The 15,525-nt window shown below is 39.0% G+C and overlaps 1 pseudogene; it reads right to left on the bottom strand.

The window, feature by feature from the left end:
• The window catches only part of LOC142357845 (dynein axonemal heavy chain 5-like), a 31,908-nt pseudogene extending 19,214 nt beyond the window's left edge, over positions 1-12,694 (bottom strand).
• Between the last annotated feature and the right edge of the window lie 2,831 nt (positions 12,695-15,525).

Genomic DNA, 15,525 nt, shown 5'->3' with positions numbered 1-15,525 from the left:
GGTATGATATGGAATCGTACGGCGCGTTCAAGCAAGTTGACCCACGATCCGCAGCGGATGCTCGCGCGCAGAGAATACTTGAAACAACAACTTTCCATAACGGCCAAAGATACGATGTCGGTATGTTATGGGCTGATGACAACATCCAACTCCTGAATAACTACTTTTCATCACTGGTACAACTCAAGTCTCTCGAAAAGAGGCTCTCGAGAGATACATCATTGAAAGAAAATTATGCTAGTACCATCCGTGACTACTTGGAAAATGTTACTTGATTACAGTCCCTGATGCTCACAAGGTCGAGCAGCGGTCGAATAAAGAGTGGTACCTACCACATCATCCCGTAATCAATCCGAACAAACCGGTGAAAGTGCGCTGGGTATTAAATGGTGCAGCAAAGTTCCACGGTACTTCTTTGAATAAATCTTTGCTCACTGGCCCCGACCTTCTCCAAAACCTAATCCACGCACTACTTAGGTTTTGTCAACATCAATTCGCCGTGTCCGCAGATATTGAGGGTATGTTCCTCCAAGTGGGTGTCCCTGACTGTGACCAGCCGTCGCTGCGTTTTTTGTGGCGGGAGGACCCCACAACAAATGTTGTAGTGTATCAATACACCCGCCATATATTCGGGGCTAAAGACTCGCCCACATGCGCTAACTATGCACTGCAACGCACGGCCCGAGACAATGTTACTCAGTACCCGGAAGCAACCAAAGCCGTCCTAGAAAACTTCTACATGGACGATTACTTGGATTCGGTGGAGTCACCTGAGAGGGCTCTCAAAAGATCGAAGGAGTTGGTGCAACTTCTCCATCTAGGTGGGTTCAAGCTTACTAAGTTTGTAAGCAATGTACCAAATCTGGCTGATCGAATTGTTGGGTCACATCACTCCACCGAACCAAAAGTAATTGCCTCATCTAAGGAGGAATCTTCGCACGTGCTTGGGTTGAAATGGAATCTTAACAATGACACTCTAGTTGTGAGTCGGGGTACCTCCAGTACGGTAACTAAGTCTTTAACACAACGCTTGGTATTGAGCCTCGTGTCTAAGGTATTCGATCCCATCGGCCTAGTGGCACCATTCACCGTTGGTGCCCGGTTGTTACTAAAGGACATCTGGCGTGCCAGCGGGCAACACTGGGATGAAGAATTACCAAAGGGCACTGCTGAAGGGTTCCTCGAATGGAGTGTAGAACTACCCAAGCTTTCCGCAATCACTACACCAAGGAGCTACTTTTCTGGAAACTTTGAACACCTGGAACTCCATATGTTTGGCGATAGTTCACAAGAAGTTTTCAGTGCCGTTGCATTTCTCCGAGCTCGAGTAACTTTTTTGAGTGAGCCCTAAACGGAGCTTGCGTTTGTCCTGGGTAAAGCTCGCGTAGCACCTATGAAGGTCATGACTGTTCCAAAGCTGGAATTACAGGCAGCGCTACTGGCCGCTCGATTAAAACAAGATATCTGTCGAGCTCTCACAGTAAAAGTCAACAGGGTTTTTATGTGGACCGACAGCACCACTGTCTTGCAATGGCTTAACTCTGCAACCAAGCACCCAATACTTATTGCAAACCGTGTTTGCGAAATCTTAGAACACACTAGCGTTGACGAATGGAGCCACGTTGCCTCAAGCGATAATCCGGCAGACGCCGGCACTCGTGGTATGTCCGTTGAGGTTTTGCAATCAAGTAGCTGGGTGAGAGGTCCAGATTTCTTAAGAACCAAGCAATTCCCGTTCGAACCAAGCTCTGAAGTAGTTAATGACATCAAACTTGGTATAGTAACTAAGGAAACTGACGAAACCAATACATCATTGGCCGCATCCGTAGCCAAGTCAGCTAAGGAATCGCCCCCGCAACTAATTCCCTTCGATAGGTACAGTTCTTATCAGAAGTTGCTACGGATAACAGCGTACGCACTCCGCTTGTTACCTTCTCACGAATGTTACCGTAATGTCGATGGTAGCATCACAGACCCCACGGAGCTTGACGAAGCCGAGCGTCATCTCCAGTATCTTGTGCAAGGGGAGTCATTCAATGCAGAGAGAAAAGATCTTCTCGAAAACAGACACTATAAACGGAGTAGCCGTATTGCCCCGTTTTCTCCCTTTATTGGGCCAAACCGTCTAATCCGATCGGCAGGCCGCATCAAGCGGTTGGTCGAAGTTGACTTTGATGTAAAACATCCTATAGTTCTTGACGCACGGCATGCATAGTAAAGTTGTTCCTTAGGCACAACCACGTTAAACATCATCATCAAGGTATTGACTACCTGCGGGCTAAAATACAGGAACGTTATACCATCCTCAAATTACGATTCTCACTGCGTTCAATTAAATCAAACTGCGTCACGTGCAGAAAGTTCCGAGCTGCCACTATCCAACCAATCATGGCTAACCTCCCAGTAGAAAGACTCGCATACCAGTCTTCTCCCTTCACAAACACCGGGGTCGACTACTTCGGCCCACTGTATGTTACTGTACGTAGGACTACCGAGAAGAGGTGGGGTTTCCTCTTCACATGCTTAACTACTCGAGCCGTTCATGTTGAAATCGCTCCTTCCATGGACGCCAGTTCGTTTGTAATGGGAGTGGAGCGGTTCGTCTCCCGTCGGGGTACACCAGCCATTATTTGGTCAGACAATGACACTAACTTTGTTGGCGCGGAAAAAGAACTACGCGACAACATCGAAAAGTGGAACACCATCAACATCGCCGTGGAGCTTGCCCACGAAGGCATCAAGTGGAGGTTCAACCCTCCCAGTGCGCCACACCAAGGTGGCATCTGGGAGAGGCTAGTACGTAGTTTCAAGCGCGTACTTTACACAATCCTTCCAACACGTCGCCTCACAGATGAGATTTTAAGTACCACTTTTTGTCTGGTCGAACATGCACTTAATTCACGTCCGTTAACGCCCGTAAGCGCCGACCCGTCCGACCTAGGCGCATTAACACCTAATCAGTTTCTCCTCGGTAACCAAGCACGTAGTCTCCCGTCCATCATTGGTGTAGATGAATTTGATCATCGTATACGTTACGCCCGCGCGCAGTCCTACGCTAACGCCATTTGGTCTCGTTGGATCAAAGAATACGTACCGGCGCTGAACCGACGTTCCAAGTGGCAGACGCCTGCCGAGCATCACCTTAAGACCGGTGATTTGGTTTGGGTAGTTGAAGAGACCAACCCAAGGGGTTACTACCCCACTGCTCGGATCACTGAACTCCGTTACGGTTCCGACAGCTTCGCACGCTCCGCCGTATTGCGCACGTCCTCCGGATCGCTCGTTCGCCCGCTTGTAAAATTAGTACCCATTCTGCCAGCATCTACTTCTAGGCCGGAAGATATTAGTAACTAAATAAATCTAAGCGAGAAATATACCAAAATGCGTTATTTTTCTTAGCCAATCAGAATCGAGTATTTAAATACGCATAGAAATCGTTCCAATTTACGTATAAAGCTCGGAAAAAGTGCAAATAACATAATTTCAAGTAAATCTAATCATAAGACCTATCAAATAAGACATGATTCGGCTTAACAGTTTTCGGGTTTTTGGATTCATTGGTACAAAATGGTGACTGGCATTGAACTATTTCGTTATCAGACAAAATACCGGCCAAATGAGCATCAAAAATTGCCGTCTAAAAAACCACTTGTTGCTATCACCAATACGAATACGTTGCTTTATACGAACTTATGACGTTGACTATATAAAAAGATTGAATTGGAAACTTGAATTTGGTAGACTGTTTTGAATTCTTACAGCTACAATCCCTGTAAAATCCATTCAGGTCGGTAATTCGCTGTAATCAATTCTAGGACTTCAGGTACGTAGCAATGATTTTTCCCATGCTCTTGTTAAGCATCAAGAAGCTGGGATTCTTTACTTTATATTTTACGAGAGATGGAAAAAGATGGCTTAATTTCTTTACAGCGACTTGATATAGTTCTTCTCATGGTAACAGTTTAATGATAACAATACGTATGATAACAGTGTAAACCAGGGCCGCTTACATCGACTCAAAGTTCGACTTGCGCATTGTATAAGATTTTTTGAAGCTACAACTTTATCGTCAAAGATCTTACACGTCATAAAGTCGAAGCAAACATATTATCACTGACAAACCATCAGTTGTTCAAATTTCTGAAAAGACTTCTAGAATTTTTCATATGATTTAGCCCAGATAAACCCGTCCCCATGCAAGCAAACACGTCTATTAGTTTCTGATATTTCGCCTTCTAGTTACTCTGAGACTTCTTCTAGAATGTTCTAGAACAACTGAACCCACCTGTGGAAGTACTCAGTGCACAGAATGGCCACTGCATCATGCAGAGATCCCATGAATTCTATCAACTCGTTCTTCACATTCAGTTCACACTTGATATCATAGTCTTGGATGAAGTGCCTGGACACTGCGACTAGGGCATCTCTGGGCCACCTCTGGAACCAGTCAATTGTACATCCAGATATCAGTCCTGGGAATTTGAGAGATCGGCTGCGGAATTTTTCGCCAACCTGGAAACCAGTGATTAGATGCACACAATGTCAATAATTAATAATTCCATTAATGATCTTATCAATGCAATTGATTATTACATCTATAAATAAAGTATATACTGTATCCCTCTATTCTGTTCCCCAGTTAGTGAGCATAATTTTCTTATGACCCCCAGGTGCACGTGATATTTTTTTACATAGTAACGTGATATATAACAACATATAATTTGTAGCTGGGGGTCATAAAAAACACGGGGGGGGGGGGGCAGAATAGATCCTATCCCTCCACGCATAGTAAAAATGTTGGTTAAGATTTGAAAAGCTAGTTGCGGAATTCGGACTGCCATCGCCTCCATGATATTTACTGAATAAAGGTATGTTTTTCTAAAGAGCCATGCAAGTTCATGAAAAAAAGGAATTTCTCAAATCGAAACTTACAATAGATAAATCTCTTCATAAAGGTAAGAAAAAAATTTACGGGTGAGAAGCACAAGACGACGTGAAGGTTCTTCCTGGCCCTGGAGATGAAGTATTCGTAGAGGTTTTCGGGAGTGGGGGCCTTCTTAGGAAGTTCTTTCTTCATAACTGGGATGAGGTCATTGCAGATTTCGTCTATCTCATCACGTGCAAACAGATTGGCCACCTGAAGAAAATAGTATAATACAAAGAGACTGCAGTAATATTTTAGTTGTTTCACTTGTGGGGGGGGGGGGGGGGGAACTATATACTCAAATGGGTTTTTTTTGTTCAGTGAATTTTGGCCGATCGATGTATTCATCGTAGAGAGTTGTGAGTGGGGTATCATTAGAAAGCACGTTCATCCAAGAAGATTTTTTACAGGGAGTGCTCGAGGTTTAAAGTTTTGTGAACATTCGATAGTTTTTATTCAAGTTTTTCGAAATTTTCGCTAAAATTTGGCTCAATTTTGCTAATATAATTAAAAATATTTTAAAATTATTAATGACAGAATGTGATTGTTTTCGTTAAAGATAGAAGAGCTTTAAATTGTTCGGTTGAAGTTTTTTTGGCTAAAATTCTTGCTAAATTTTTCAAAAGTCGAAGTTTTTTCATCAAAATTGGCACAAAATATGCTTTTGCTGGTCTATTTTGTTTAAGTTTGCCGGGAGTAGAGAGCTAGAAACCGCAAACACAATCTCCTTTAGCACCAACAGTGAGTTAGTGGAAATTCATCGCCCAACAAAACTCTTCTAGTTTCAACATTTTGCTTTTTTTGCAAATTTAACTCAATAATTATACAACATGCATAATTGTTTTTGTAATTTTTGAAACAATTAACTTGACAAGTGATCCAATTCACAAACATTTATATCAATTGGGTGGTTTTCTTGGTGCGCGGAAAAATCAGGGTTAGGTTTTTTTGGGCGCTGCTATTTTTCTTTGATAAAAGTTTGTTTTTAATGTTTTCTAAAACTAATTACTGAAAAAATTTTCAATTCACGGCTCAGCTCCATTTTATGTGAAAATGAGGCCAAACGTAGAAATGTTTTGTTTTCCGAGTTTTAGAGGAATTTAACTGAGTTCATGTGTTTTGCCTTCATTTGTCATTCTTTTTGCAGTCTCATTGCCAATTTTAACTGATCGATTATCCAAGTGGCTTCATCAAAAAATTGTTACTGTAGCTATAACAGGCATTACGCTATTATTTTATGTTTTATTTTATGTCTCTAAGACATTTAATATAACTATTGTAAGAAAATTTCAGTGATTTTTTGAAGTTGCTTTTTTGTTTAATATCATTTCTGTCAACTTTTAGCTCAATCTTGGTAAAAACAGGTCTAATTTTCTCCCATATAGTAGACAAACTAACCTTTGTGGCAGCTTTAATTAAGTAACGGCTTCTCAGTTTTAGTACGACGAGTTTTGAAACAAGTTTTACGGAAAATATTACTGAAAAACCAATCGGAAATAGCGCTTAAAATATATAATCGAGCATATTTCTTGTTTTTATCACTAATGGTTTTAAGCGCTGTGACACCGTTCTCTTGAAAACTTTGGAAGTTTTTAACCTGGTATTTTTTATTTTGTTGTTGTTGTATGCCATATATAGGGTAATTAAAGGTCTCAATGGCCAACTATAGATATATAAATAAACTCGGTAACTGATATCGGTTTTTAGCTAACGATTTTATTGACTTTCAAAATTAATTTTTTCAAAAAAGTAAACGTTTTATTCAATTTTTTCATTGTCTTCTGTTTTTTATTAGTTTTTTTATTTTACATTTTCGTAACTTACGCTCATTATTGGGAGATTTTTTGTTGTGCTAATAAATATTTGTCTGTTTGTTAAACGTTTTGATTGATCTCTTTAGCACTTAGTCAGTTTGTTTCAGCAGAGTTTTGCGAGTTTTAGGTACTTTTCAACGTTTGTGGTTCTTTTTGCTTGCATTTTGAGATAAACCTTTAATGAAAAATGATTTTATGATGTTCAAATGAGACGCAAAGAACAATTTAAAATTCTCAGGTTAACATCTTATAAAATTAATGTCTTCGACACTGTGGTTTTGTAGAGTTCTTCGTGACCTTTGGTTCTGCTTGTATTTATTGTTATTTTACAGTCGTTCGACTTAATCTGAATAATAACCGATGCAATTGGTTTTCTAAAACGTTGAAAAAGATAAACAGTCTACTATTTCAGTTGAAACCTTAAATTTGTTATGAGATTTGAAATTATTTGTTTTTGAATAAAGACAAAGAACTTTGGAGCTTTGCCGATCTGATTGCTGTTAATTTGTAGCTAAGTTTATCTACAGACAAGTCATATATTATCTAGTGAGCTACAATTTGTCCATGATTCTTTTTTATTTACCTCAAATAGTCTTTGTTCTTGGTACTATGAGTTTCAAAAAAAATTTATTGATTATTGCATATTTGCTCACTTTTTCATATTTCTGTCCGCTTTTCACAGTATCACAATGGTGGGCGATTCTGTTGTTATTCGAAAAAAACGTAATTAGGGTATTTTTATGTACGTAGTGAACAATTTAATATTTAATGCGCCCCCGTTTTTGAGCAAAATTTTAACTTTTTTATTTTTGCCTGTATTTGTTGTTCTTTTGGTAATTGTATGACATATCCTGGACAATGAAATATCTTGATCACTTCCTTGGAAAGTATAAATAAGTTTCTCAGTGATTTCAGTTGACACATAGCGATTTCAACCGTTTTTTCAAAAAGGCAACCTTCTTTTAAACTTTGCCTTTTGCACTCTTCTTATCAATTTTTAATCAAGTCTCATTGGTGTAAAGTACCATATATTTTTTTTAAAGAAGTACAGATTCTTTTTAGTATAGGTTGAATCTGATGCTATTCTCATTTGGAAATATTTATTTTAAAAAAATGAATAACGAGTTTTAGTCGTAACTAAAATTTCTGATTTTCTGACTTTTATGACCGTCTCTTCTGGTAGTTACATAAATGACAGGTCTCATCGGCCCTCTAAGGCACATTGTTTCTTTATTTACTGGTTTTTTGAATTATATGGTTTTTTTTGTCTCTTCCTCATTTGATAGAAAACTAAGTGCAAAATGTAGAAGAACGGGGTCAGTATATTATGTGAGAACGCATATTACCGAGCCTCCTTGTTTTTATATAATGTGCAAGTTGTAACTTTTTGCATGATTGTAATGTTTTCATTGTAAAATCTGACATTATCAGAAGATGTTACAAGAAAAAAAATTAGATAAATTAGACATAAAACTAGAGAAAAAATGACTCTGAGCTGTTTCACGATGTTATTATTATCCGTCATAGGAAGTAAATAAAAAATTATCGTTGTTAAAAATTCTGCTAGATTTTGTCCCTACAAAATCTGTAGCAGAATTTATTCCTATTAAAATAGTGCCCCTAAATTTTGATAGACAGTTTCGCGCAGAAATAACAATCAAGTGTCAATAAAACTGGCTTGAAATCGCTATAAAATGAAGTTTTTTGGCAAAAATTTGGTCAGAAGAAATATTAATTTGGTAAATCAGTTACAACAGTACAAAGTATACAGAGAAGCACTATAAAACACAATCAACACATACTTTGATAGGATAGCCTTTAAGAAAAAACAAATTTAGCCTTTATCAACAAATTTTTAATCTGAAAGACATAGAAGCCAGTGTCCTGCTAATTGAAAAGCTTGATATCGTGAAAACACATATTAAACATGCTCTCAGGGACAGCAAGTCACTCAGCCAAAATGCCAAAATGGAGCACGTCATGCAAATCGATATACAAGCTAGCCAAGATTCGAAATCGAGGTGAGCCAGCAGATTCTCAAATAGCTCTATTTTAAGTCTGCTTGCGGCCCGGTGTCACGTTTCGCGCGCATTGCGGCTTTGACGCCATAATTTCAAAGCGTAGGAGAGGTATGGCAGTAGACAGCGGTATTCTGTTGGCGTTGGCAACCATCAGATAAGTTTTAAAAAAATCTATTTAGTTTCTTTGGTACACAGGAATACATTACAAGATGCAGATATATTGAGTGTTTTGATTGTACCGGTTATCCATGTACTTTTTCGTGCAGATAACAATAATTACCTGACTTTCCGCCTGCCTAAATTTAAGTCGGCTTACTTTGCGTTTACGAGCCAGAACTTCGAATGAATGTTTTCAAGGGAAATAAAACTTCAGCGAGGAATAGAAGGCTTTATTGCGGCACGATTAGTTTTGTCCTGCAAAACGATGACAAAATTCTACAAAATGATATCATTCAGCTGTTTCAAATTCCCATTTGTGAAAAAGAGATTTGTGCCGCTTTAGTAAACAAAAAGTCATTGAAAACAAACGCGGAGAATTTAGATAAAACACATTTTCCGAGAGTATATCTTCCTTCCTATAATTTACTATATGATGTAGTTCACAAAATGGATGCTAACGCAACGTAAAAGACTAAAAACATTATGAACTTAACGATTGCTCTATATTTGACTCCTTGCTCGCAAATATCAAAAAATGGAGTTGTTATAGTTTGCTTCGGATCGTTCGTTCGAAAAAAAAACAGATACTTGTTGTGGTATTGATCCTGAGGTACAAATCGAGGCGTCTCAACTGATTTGGAGGCGCACTGGTGCGTCACGTTTGCTGAAATACGGCAAAAAAAAAACGTTTTTGACTATTGTTTTGAGGGAAAATAATGGTAATATTTTTTTCGAGGAAATCAGTCATCGTTTGTGTTACAGCTATGTTTATTTTTTACCTCTTTCAAGAAAGACAAGGTTTTTGATGGGGATTTTTAGGAAATGATCAGTTAATTCCAAGAAGTGTGGACAAAAATTGGTTGAAATTGCCGGATATTGGGAATTATGCAAAATCATGTTACTAGATGACGTTGCTGTCTTTGTTATTTGCTAATACTCGATGAAGAAAAACGAAAAAAATCTTGTGATACTTGTAAAAAAATATGAACAATTAATTTTCTAATTTTACTCTATTTGCAAGAATAGGCCTTTGAAGAATTAAATCGAATTTCATCGAGTGTTATTGCATTTTTGTTACTTGATACATCGTGCAATTTGGTGGTTAGTCTTTCTTGGAAACGCTGCTAAGATATTGTTTTCTGACACTCATTCAAAGATCATACAAGTTCGAACATATCTTGATGTTTTCTTGCCATGTAACATGCGAAGTCGTGGCAAGATTTCATGTTTTATTATGTTTTTTTTTAAATCATGGCTGTCAAGTTTCTGTCACACTGGGATGAGAAATGCTGGTAAGGTATACCACTAAGAATTTAAGACCACTAGGTGAAATGGTGCCGCCTGCTAAGCTTGCAAATTAGGAGATGCATAACATAACCGACTAACGTCGGGCGAATTGCTCTCAAACGACCGGCGAGCGGTTGGCTTTGACAACAGCTAGCCACATTTTAGTGTCCTCGGGGCGCTACCTCTTTATCCCGTTTCTGAAGACGAAAGTCAAATGAGTCAGACGAAAAATCGACCAACCGAAAAATTGCATAAAAGACAAACAGGACTCATATATTTGCTGCAGATTGATTTTGAGAGCAATTAACAATGGTTTTCTATAAAGAAGAGACGGGAATGTCTTCCATGATTCGATTCGACGACGCAACTTCTAGTTTTCTAACCTTGTTAATAAATAAATCATATAGAGAAAACCTCAAAAAGGCAAAATTAAAAAAAATTTTGCACTCCGCAATAAAAAAAAATCGAAACATTTTTTGTCTCGAAAGTTTCTAATCATTTAATCTTAAAATTATTCAGAAACCCTTTTTTCAAACCGTAGAGGAGGTTCCTTGGCTCTTAAGGCTGAAAAATCTATAAAAAGACAAAAAATTTCAAAAAAAACTTGAAAAAAATTAAGTTTTAGCAAAAAGTTGCTAAAATTTGTGACATTACAAAGTTGAAAAACTGTTCCATTACAATGAAAAGTTTGTCAATAAGTGATTATCAAACCCCATAGGATGCTTGTTGGCCCCTGGGTCTGGAAAGACCTGAATATGGAAAAAAATGTCAAAAAAATTTTTAAAAAATTGCACGTTTTGTCCAAAAAAAGCTAAAATTCGTGATGGTAAAATGTTGAAACCATTACATTGCCACTAGAAACTACGCAGTAACCTATTTTCAAAACGTAAAGGAGGTTCCTGGACACCTAGGGCTGATAAAAATCAAAAATTGTCAAAAAACTTTCAAAAAGCTTGAAAAAAATTGCAAAGTAGTATAAATTTGCGTTTTTAGCAAACGGTTGTTCGTCAGTAGTTAGCCAGGGGGGGGGGAATGCGGGCTGCCCGGGGGCTGATGGGGGGCAACACTGGGTTGGGGGCAAGAGCGCGGTGGGGGGTGGAGGCAATAGGGTGGGGGTTAACAGGGGGGGAGGTGTCTCAACCTCTAAGAACCGCCCTTCACACCATAAGTATAAGTCTCCAAAACAGTTTAAGCTGAAAGGCTCTAAGAGCACTTAATGCCCGCTGGGCGCTACCTGTTTATCCCGTTTTTGAGGACGAAAAGTCAAAAGCGTCAGACGAAAAATTGGTCAAGCGAAAAATCGCTTAAAAAAGACCGACAGGACTAATATAATTGCTACAAACTTCGTTTGAGAGCAATTAATAATTGCTACAAACTTCGTTTGAGAGCAATTAATTAGAATCTAGTTCTGCTCCATTTTCACGAACGATAATGGGGGGCTTGAACTAACGCAGTATAGTTCATTCTTATAATGTCGACTTAATGCCTGACTTCAAACCTATCCAACGTTGTTTCATATTACGGGTTGAATTTGTTGAGCTCAAGTTAGTTGTTAAAATCAATCATGATTTCAAAAGTGCAAAAATATTTGTTTTTTTTGACATTGAAATCAGAACTTACCTCCCCCGAGGAGAGAATATTGTTGAAGTACTCCAAGAATGCCTCGTCTTTGATCTCCTGGTCTGTGAACATGAAGGACAGTCCTTGGCCTTGAGCCCCTCCTGTCTTCCGGTACTGCGTCTTCAGATCCTCCATCAAATTAGTCACGTTGTACGCTCTGAACAAAATATTGAGGTCAATCAATGCGTGATATGATTCAGCATTGAGTTGAGAAAGTTGGATAAAAGTGTGAAAAAATACGTTAAATTTGTTAATTTCATCCTTTTAAAGAATTTCTGAAACATGCCAATTAGGGAAACTAAAAAAAACTATAGTTAACCACAGCAGTACATTTTTACAGGAAAAAAGAAATGGTCGTTAAATATCTGGCAGGGAGAAAATTGTACCGATTCTAGCCCCCTTGTTGTATTTTAGCCCCTTATAACCCTCTGTATTATAGAGAATTAGCAATTTTTGAACTACCCTTACCACTGTTCACAAGAACAGTTAAGTCTTTGAATCAATTCTTACGTAATTTTTAAGTAAGTTCGAGCAATAAGGTTTTGGGCCATCTGAAAGCTCAAAATCTTGGAAATGGGCTACGTTTATCCGTGATACGAGAGAAAAAAATTCATGCTTTTTCGTCACTTATGTTCACGATTAAAGTAACCCTTTTTCCTGAGTTACCAACTGAGACTTCTGCCACGTAATGGACTTGAAGTTGACTGAAATTACCTGGTAAGGGTGATTTGGAACGTGTTGAATCCAGCAATGAATGAGGCCAGTTTTGTGAGCGATTGTTTGCCCGAGCCCCCAACACCCACAAGGAGGGCGTTACCCTGTGGGGTGCGGATCACTCGTGAAATTCTCATCAGGTGAATCATGGCGTCCTGAACATTAGATTAAAAATGATTGACCATAACTTCGGTTATTTTTTTCAATACGATCACTAATGTTTGCATTATTTTTGTACAGGCTTTAATCATTTTTTGTAATCGTTTTGAAATAAATTAAGAGTACCCAGGCTCAGTTTCCAGAACAGAGACCTCTGATCAGACCCGTGAGCGATCAATGCGAAGAAAATTGTGAGACAATGTAATTTGGTTCTCACATGCTCGTCAATTCATTCCAAAAATTCGACTATTCTACTGGCTTTCTCTCACACTCACTCACTCACTCACTCACTCACTCACTCACTCACTCACTCACTTACTAACACACTCACTCGCTCACGCAGTTACTCACTCACCAACTCACCCACTCACTTACTCCTTCTCTCACTCACTCAATCACTCACTCACTCACTCGCTCACTCACTCACACACTCACTCACTCACTCACTCACCCACCCACTCACTCACTCACTCACTCACTCGCGAACTCACTTACTCACTCACTCACTAACTCACTCACTCACTCACTCACTCACTCAATCACTCACTCATTCACTCACTCACTCACTCACTCACTCACTCACTTACTCACTCACTCACTCACTCACTCACTCACTCACTCACTCACTCACTCACACAATCAGTCAGTCAGTCACTCAATCACTCACTCACTCACTCACTCACTCACTCACTCACTCACTCACTCGCGCACTCACTTACTCACTTACTCACTCACTCACTCACTCACTCACTCACTCACTCACTCACTCACTCACTCACTCACTCACTCACTCACTCACTCACTCACTCACTCACTCACTCGCGCACTCACTTACTCACTCACTCACACAATCAGTCACTCACTTATTCACTCACTCACTCACTCACTCACTCACTCACTCACTCACTCACTCACTCACTCGCGCACTCACTCACTCACTCACTCACTCACTCACTCACTCACTCTTTCACTCACTTACGCACTCACTCACTCACTCACTCACTCACTCACTCACTCGCTCACTCACTCACACACTCACTCACTCACTCACTCACCCACCCACTCACTCACTCACTCACTCACTCACTCACTCGCGAACTCACTTACTCACTCACTAACTCACTCACTCACTCACTCACTCACTCAATCACTCACTCATTCACTCACTCACTCACTCACTCACTCACTCACTCACTCACTTACTCACTCACTCACTCACTCACTCACTCACTCACTCACACAATCAGTCAGTCAGTCACTCAATCACTCACTCACTCACTCACTCACTCACTCACTCACTCACTCACTCACTCACTCGCGCACTCACTTACTCACTTACTCACTCACTCACTCACTCACTCACTCACTCACTCACTCACTCACTCACTCAATCACTCACTCACTCACTCACTCACTCGCGCACTCACTTACTCACTCACAAACTCACTCACTCACTTACTCACTCACTCACTCACTCAATCACTCACTCACTCAATCACTCACTCACTCACTCACTCACTCGCGCACTCACTCACTCACTCACTCACTCACTCAATCACTCACTCACTCACTCACTCACTCGCGCACTCACTCACTCAATCACTCACTCACTCAATCACTCACTCACTCACTCACTCACTCGCGCACTCACTTACTCACTCACAAACTCACTCACTCACTTACTCACTCACTCACTCACTCAATCACTCACTCACTCAATCACTCACTCACTCACTCACTCACTCACTCACTCACTCACTCACTCACTCACTCAATCAATCACTCACTCTCTCTCTCTCTCTCACACACACACTCACACACGTGGTAACTAGGTGCGCATGGTGGAAGAGAGATAGCTATAAGGACCGGGGGCATTCAATTGAGCCTTCAAAAATTGCCTCACGTATAGTGAATCTCTGTCTATCAACCAATTTTCAACCAGTGAGCATCTTAAATTAAAACTGTAAGATGGCACACCCTGACTTAGAAAACACTGGTTTTAACAAGTTATCTTGTATTTCATTCCTTTTGGACAACGTTAAGTGATCAAAGAAGGAGAGAGTAGGACGAGAAACCGGTCGTAGGAAAAATCGCATATAATTGTTATATATTTTGTTTTTGGGTATTTAATACCTGATAAAGTCACTTCACGTGCCCAGTATGAACTTTTAATTTTAAAATCAAATGGATATTTTTAGAGACAAACTTGTAGAATGTATCAGAAGTATTCAAAACAGTTTAAGGGAAGTCAATCTTTGTACACTGAAGAAATTTAAAAGAGAAATTTTACTGAAAATTACAACCAATACGAAAACGTGGAGAAAAACCGACGGTGTCTCAACGCGGAGACAAACCGACAGTGACAATCAAATAACATGTATCAATTATTTAATTGTGATTTTTAATTACTTTCTTATAAAATCAGAATTTGAAGTCGTCAGAATTAGAAGAAGTCGAAAATTGGAGTTTTTAAATGATACTAAAAATAATGACTTGAAGCAAATCGTAATTCCTTCATTGTATGACAGCTGTGTGGTTAAAATCTTAAAGGATGACATTTTCCCTCAAAATTACTAAATTAGCGACTAAATAAAAAAAGTTTCAAAAATTAAGTTTTGAACACCTCAATAAATTTATTTTTAACAAAATAACGTTTATAAAAGTGTCTCCATTTTCTTTACTTATACTCTTTTTAATAATTTTGACAAATCACTGCATATTTTTTTGAAATAAAAGTAATCTCCCTCAATGGACTGTTGTATTTTAGAGTTGACCAAAACTGTTTTTTTCAATTTTATTTGTCATTGTTTGTTTTTCCTATTCAGTC

The sequence above is a fragment of the Convolutriloba macropyga genome, unplaced genomic scaffold, assembly GCF_964194025.1.
Source record: "Convolutriloba macropyga unplaced genomic scaffold, txConMacr16.3 SCAFFOLD_2384, whole genome shotgun sequence".
NCBI classification, from domain to species: Eukaryota; Metazoa; Xenacoelomorpha; order Acoela; family Convolutidae; genus Convolutriloba; species Convolutriloba macropyga.
The sequence above is the reverse complement of the archived record's forward strand: the minus strand, read 5'-3'. Positions and strand labels throughout refer to the sequence as shown.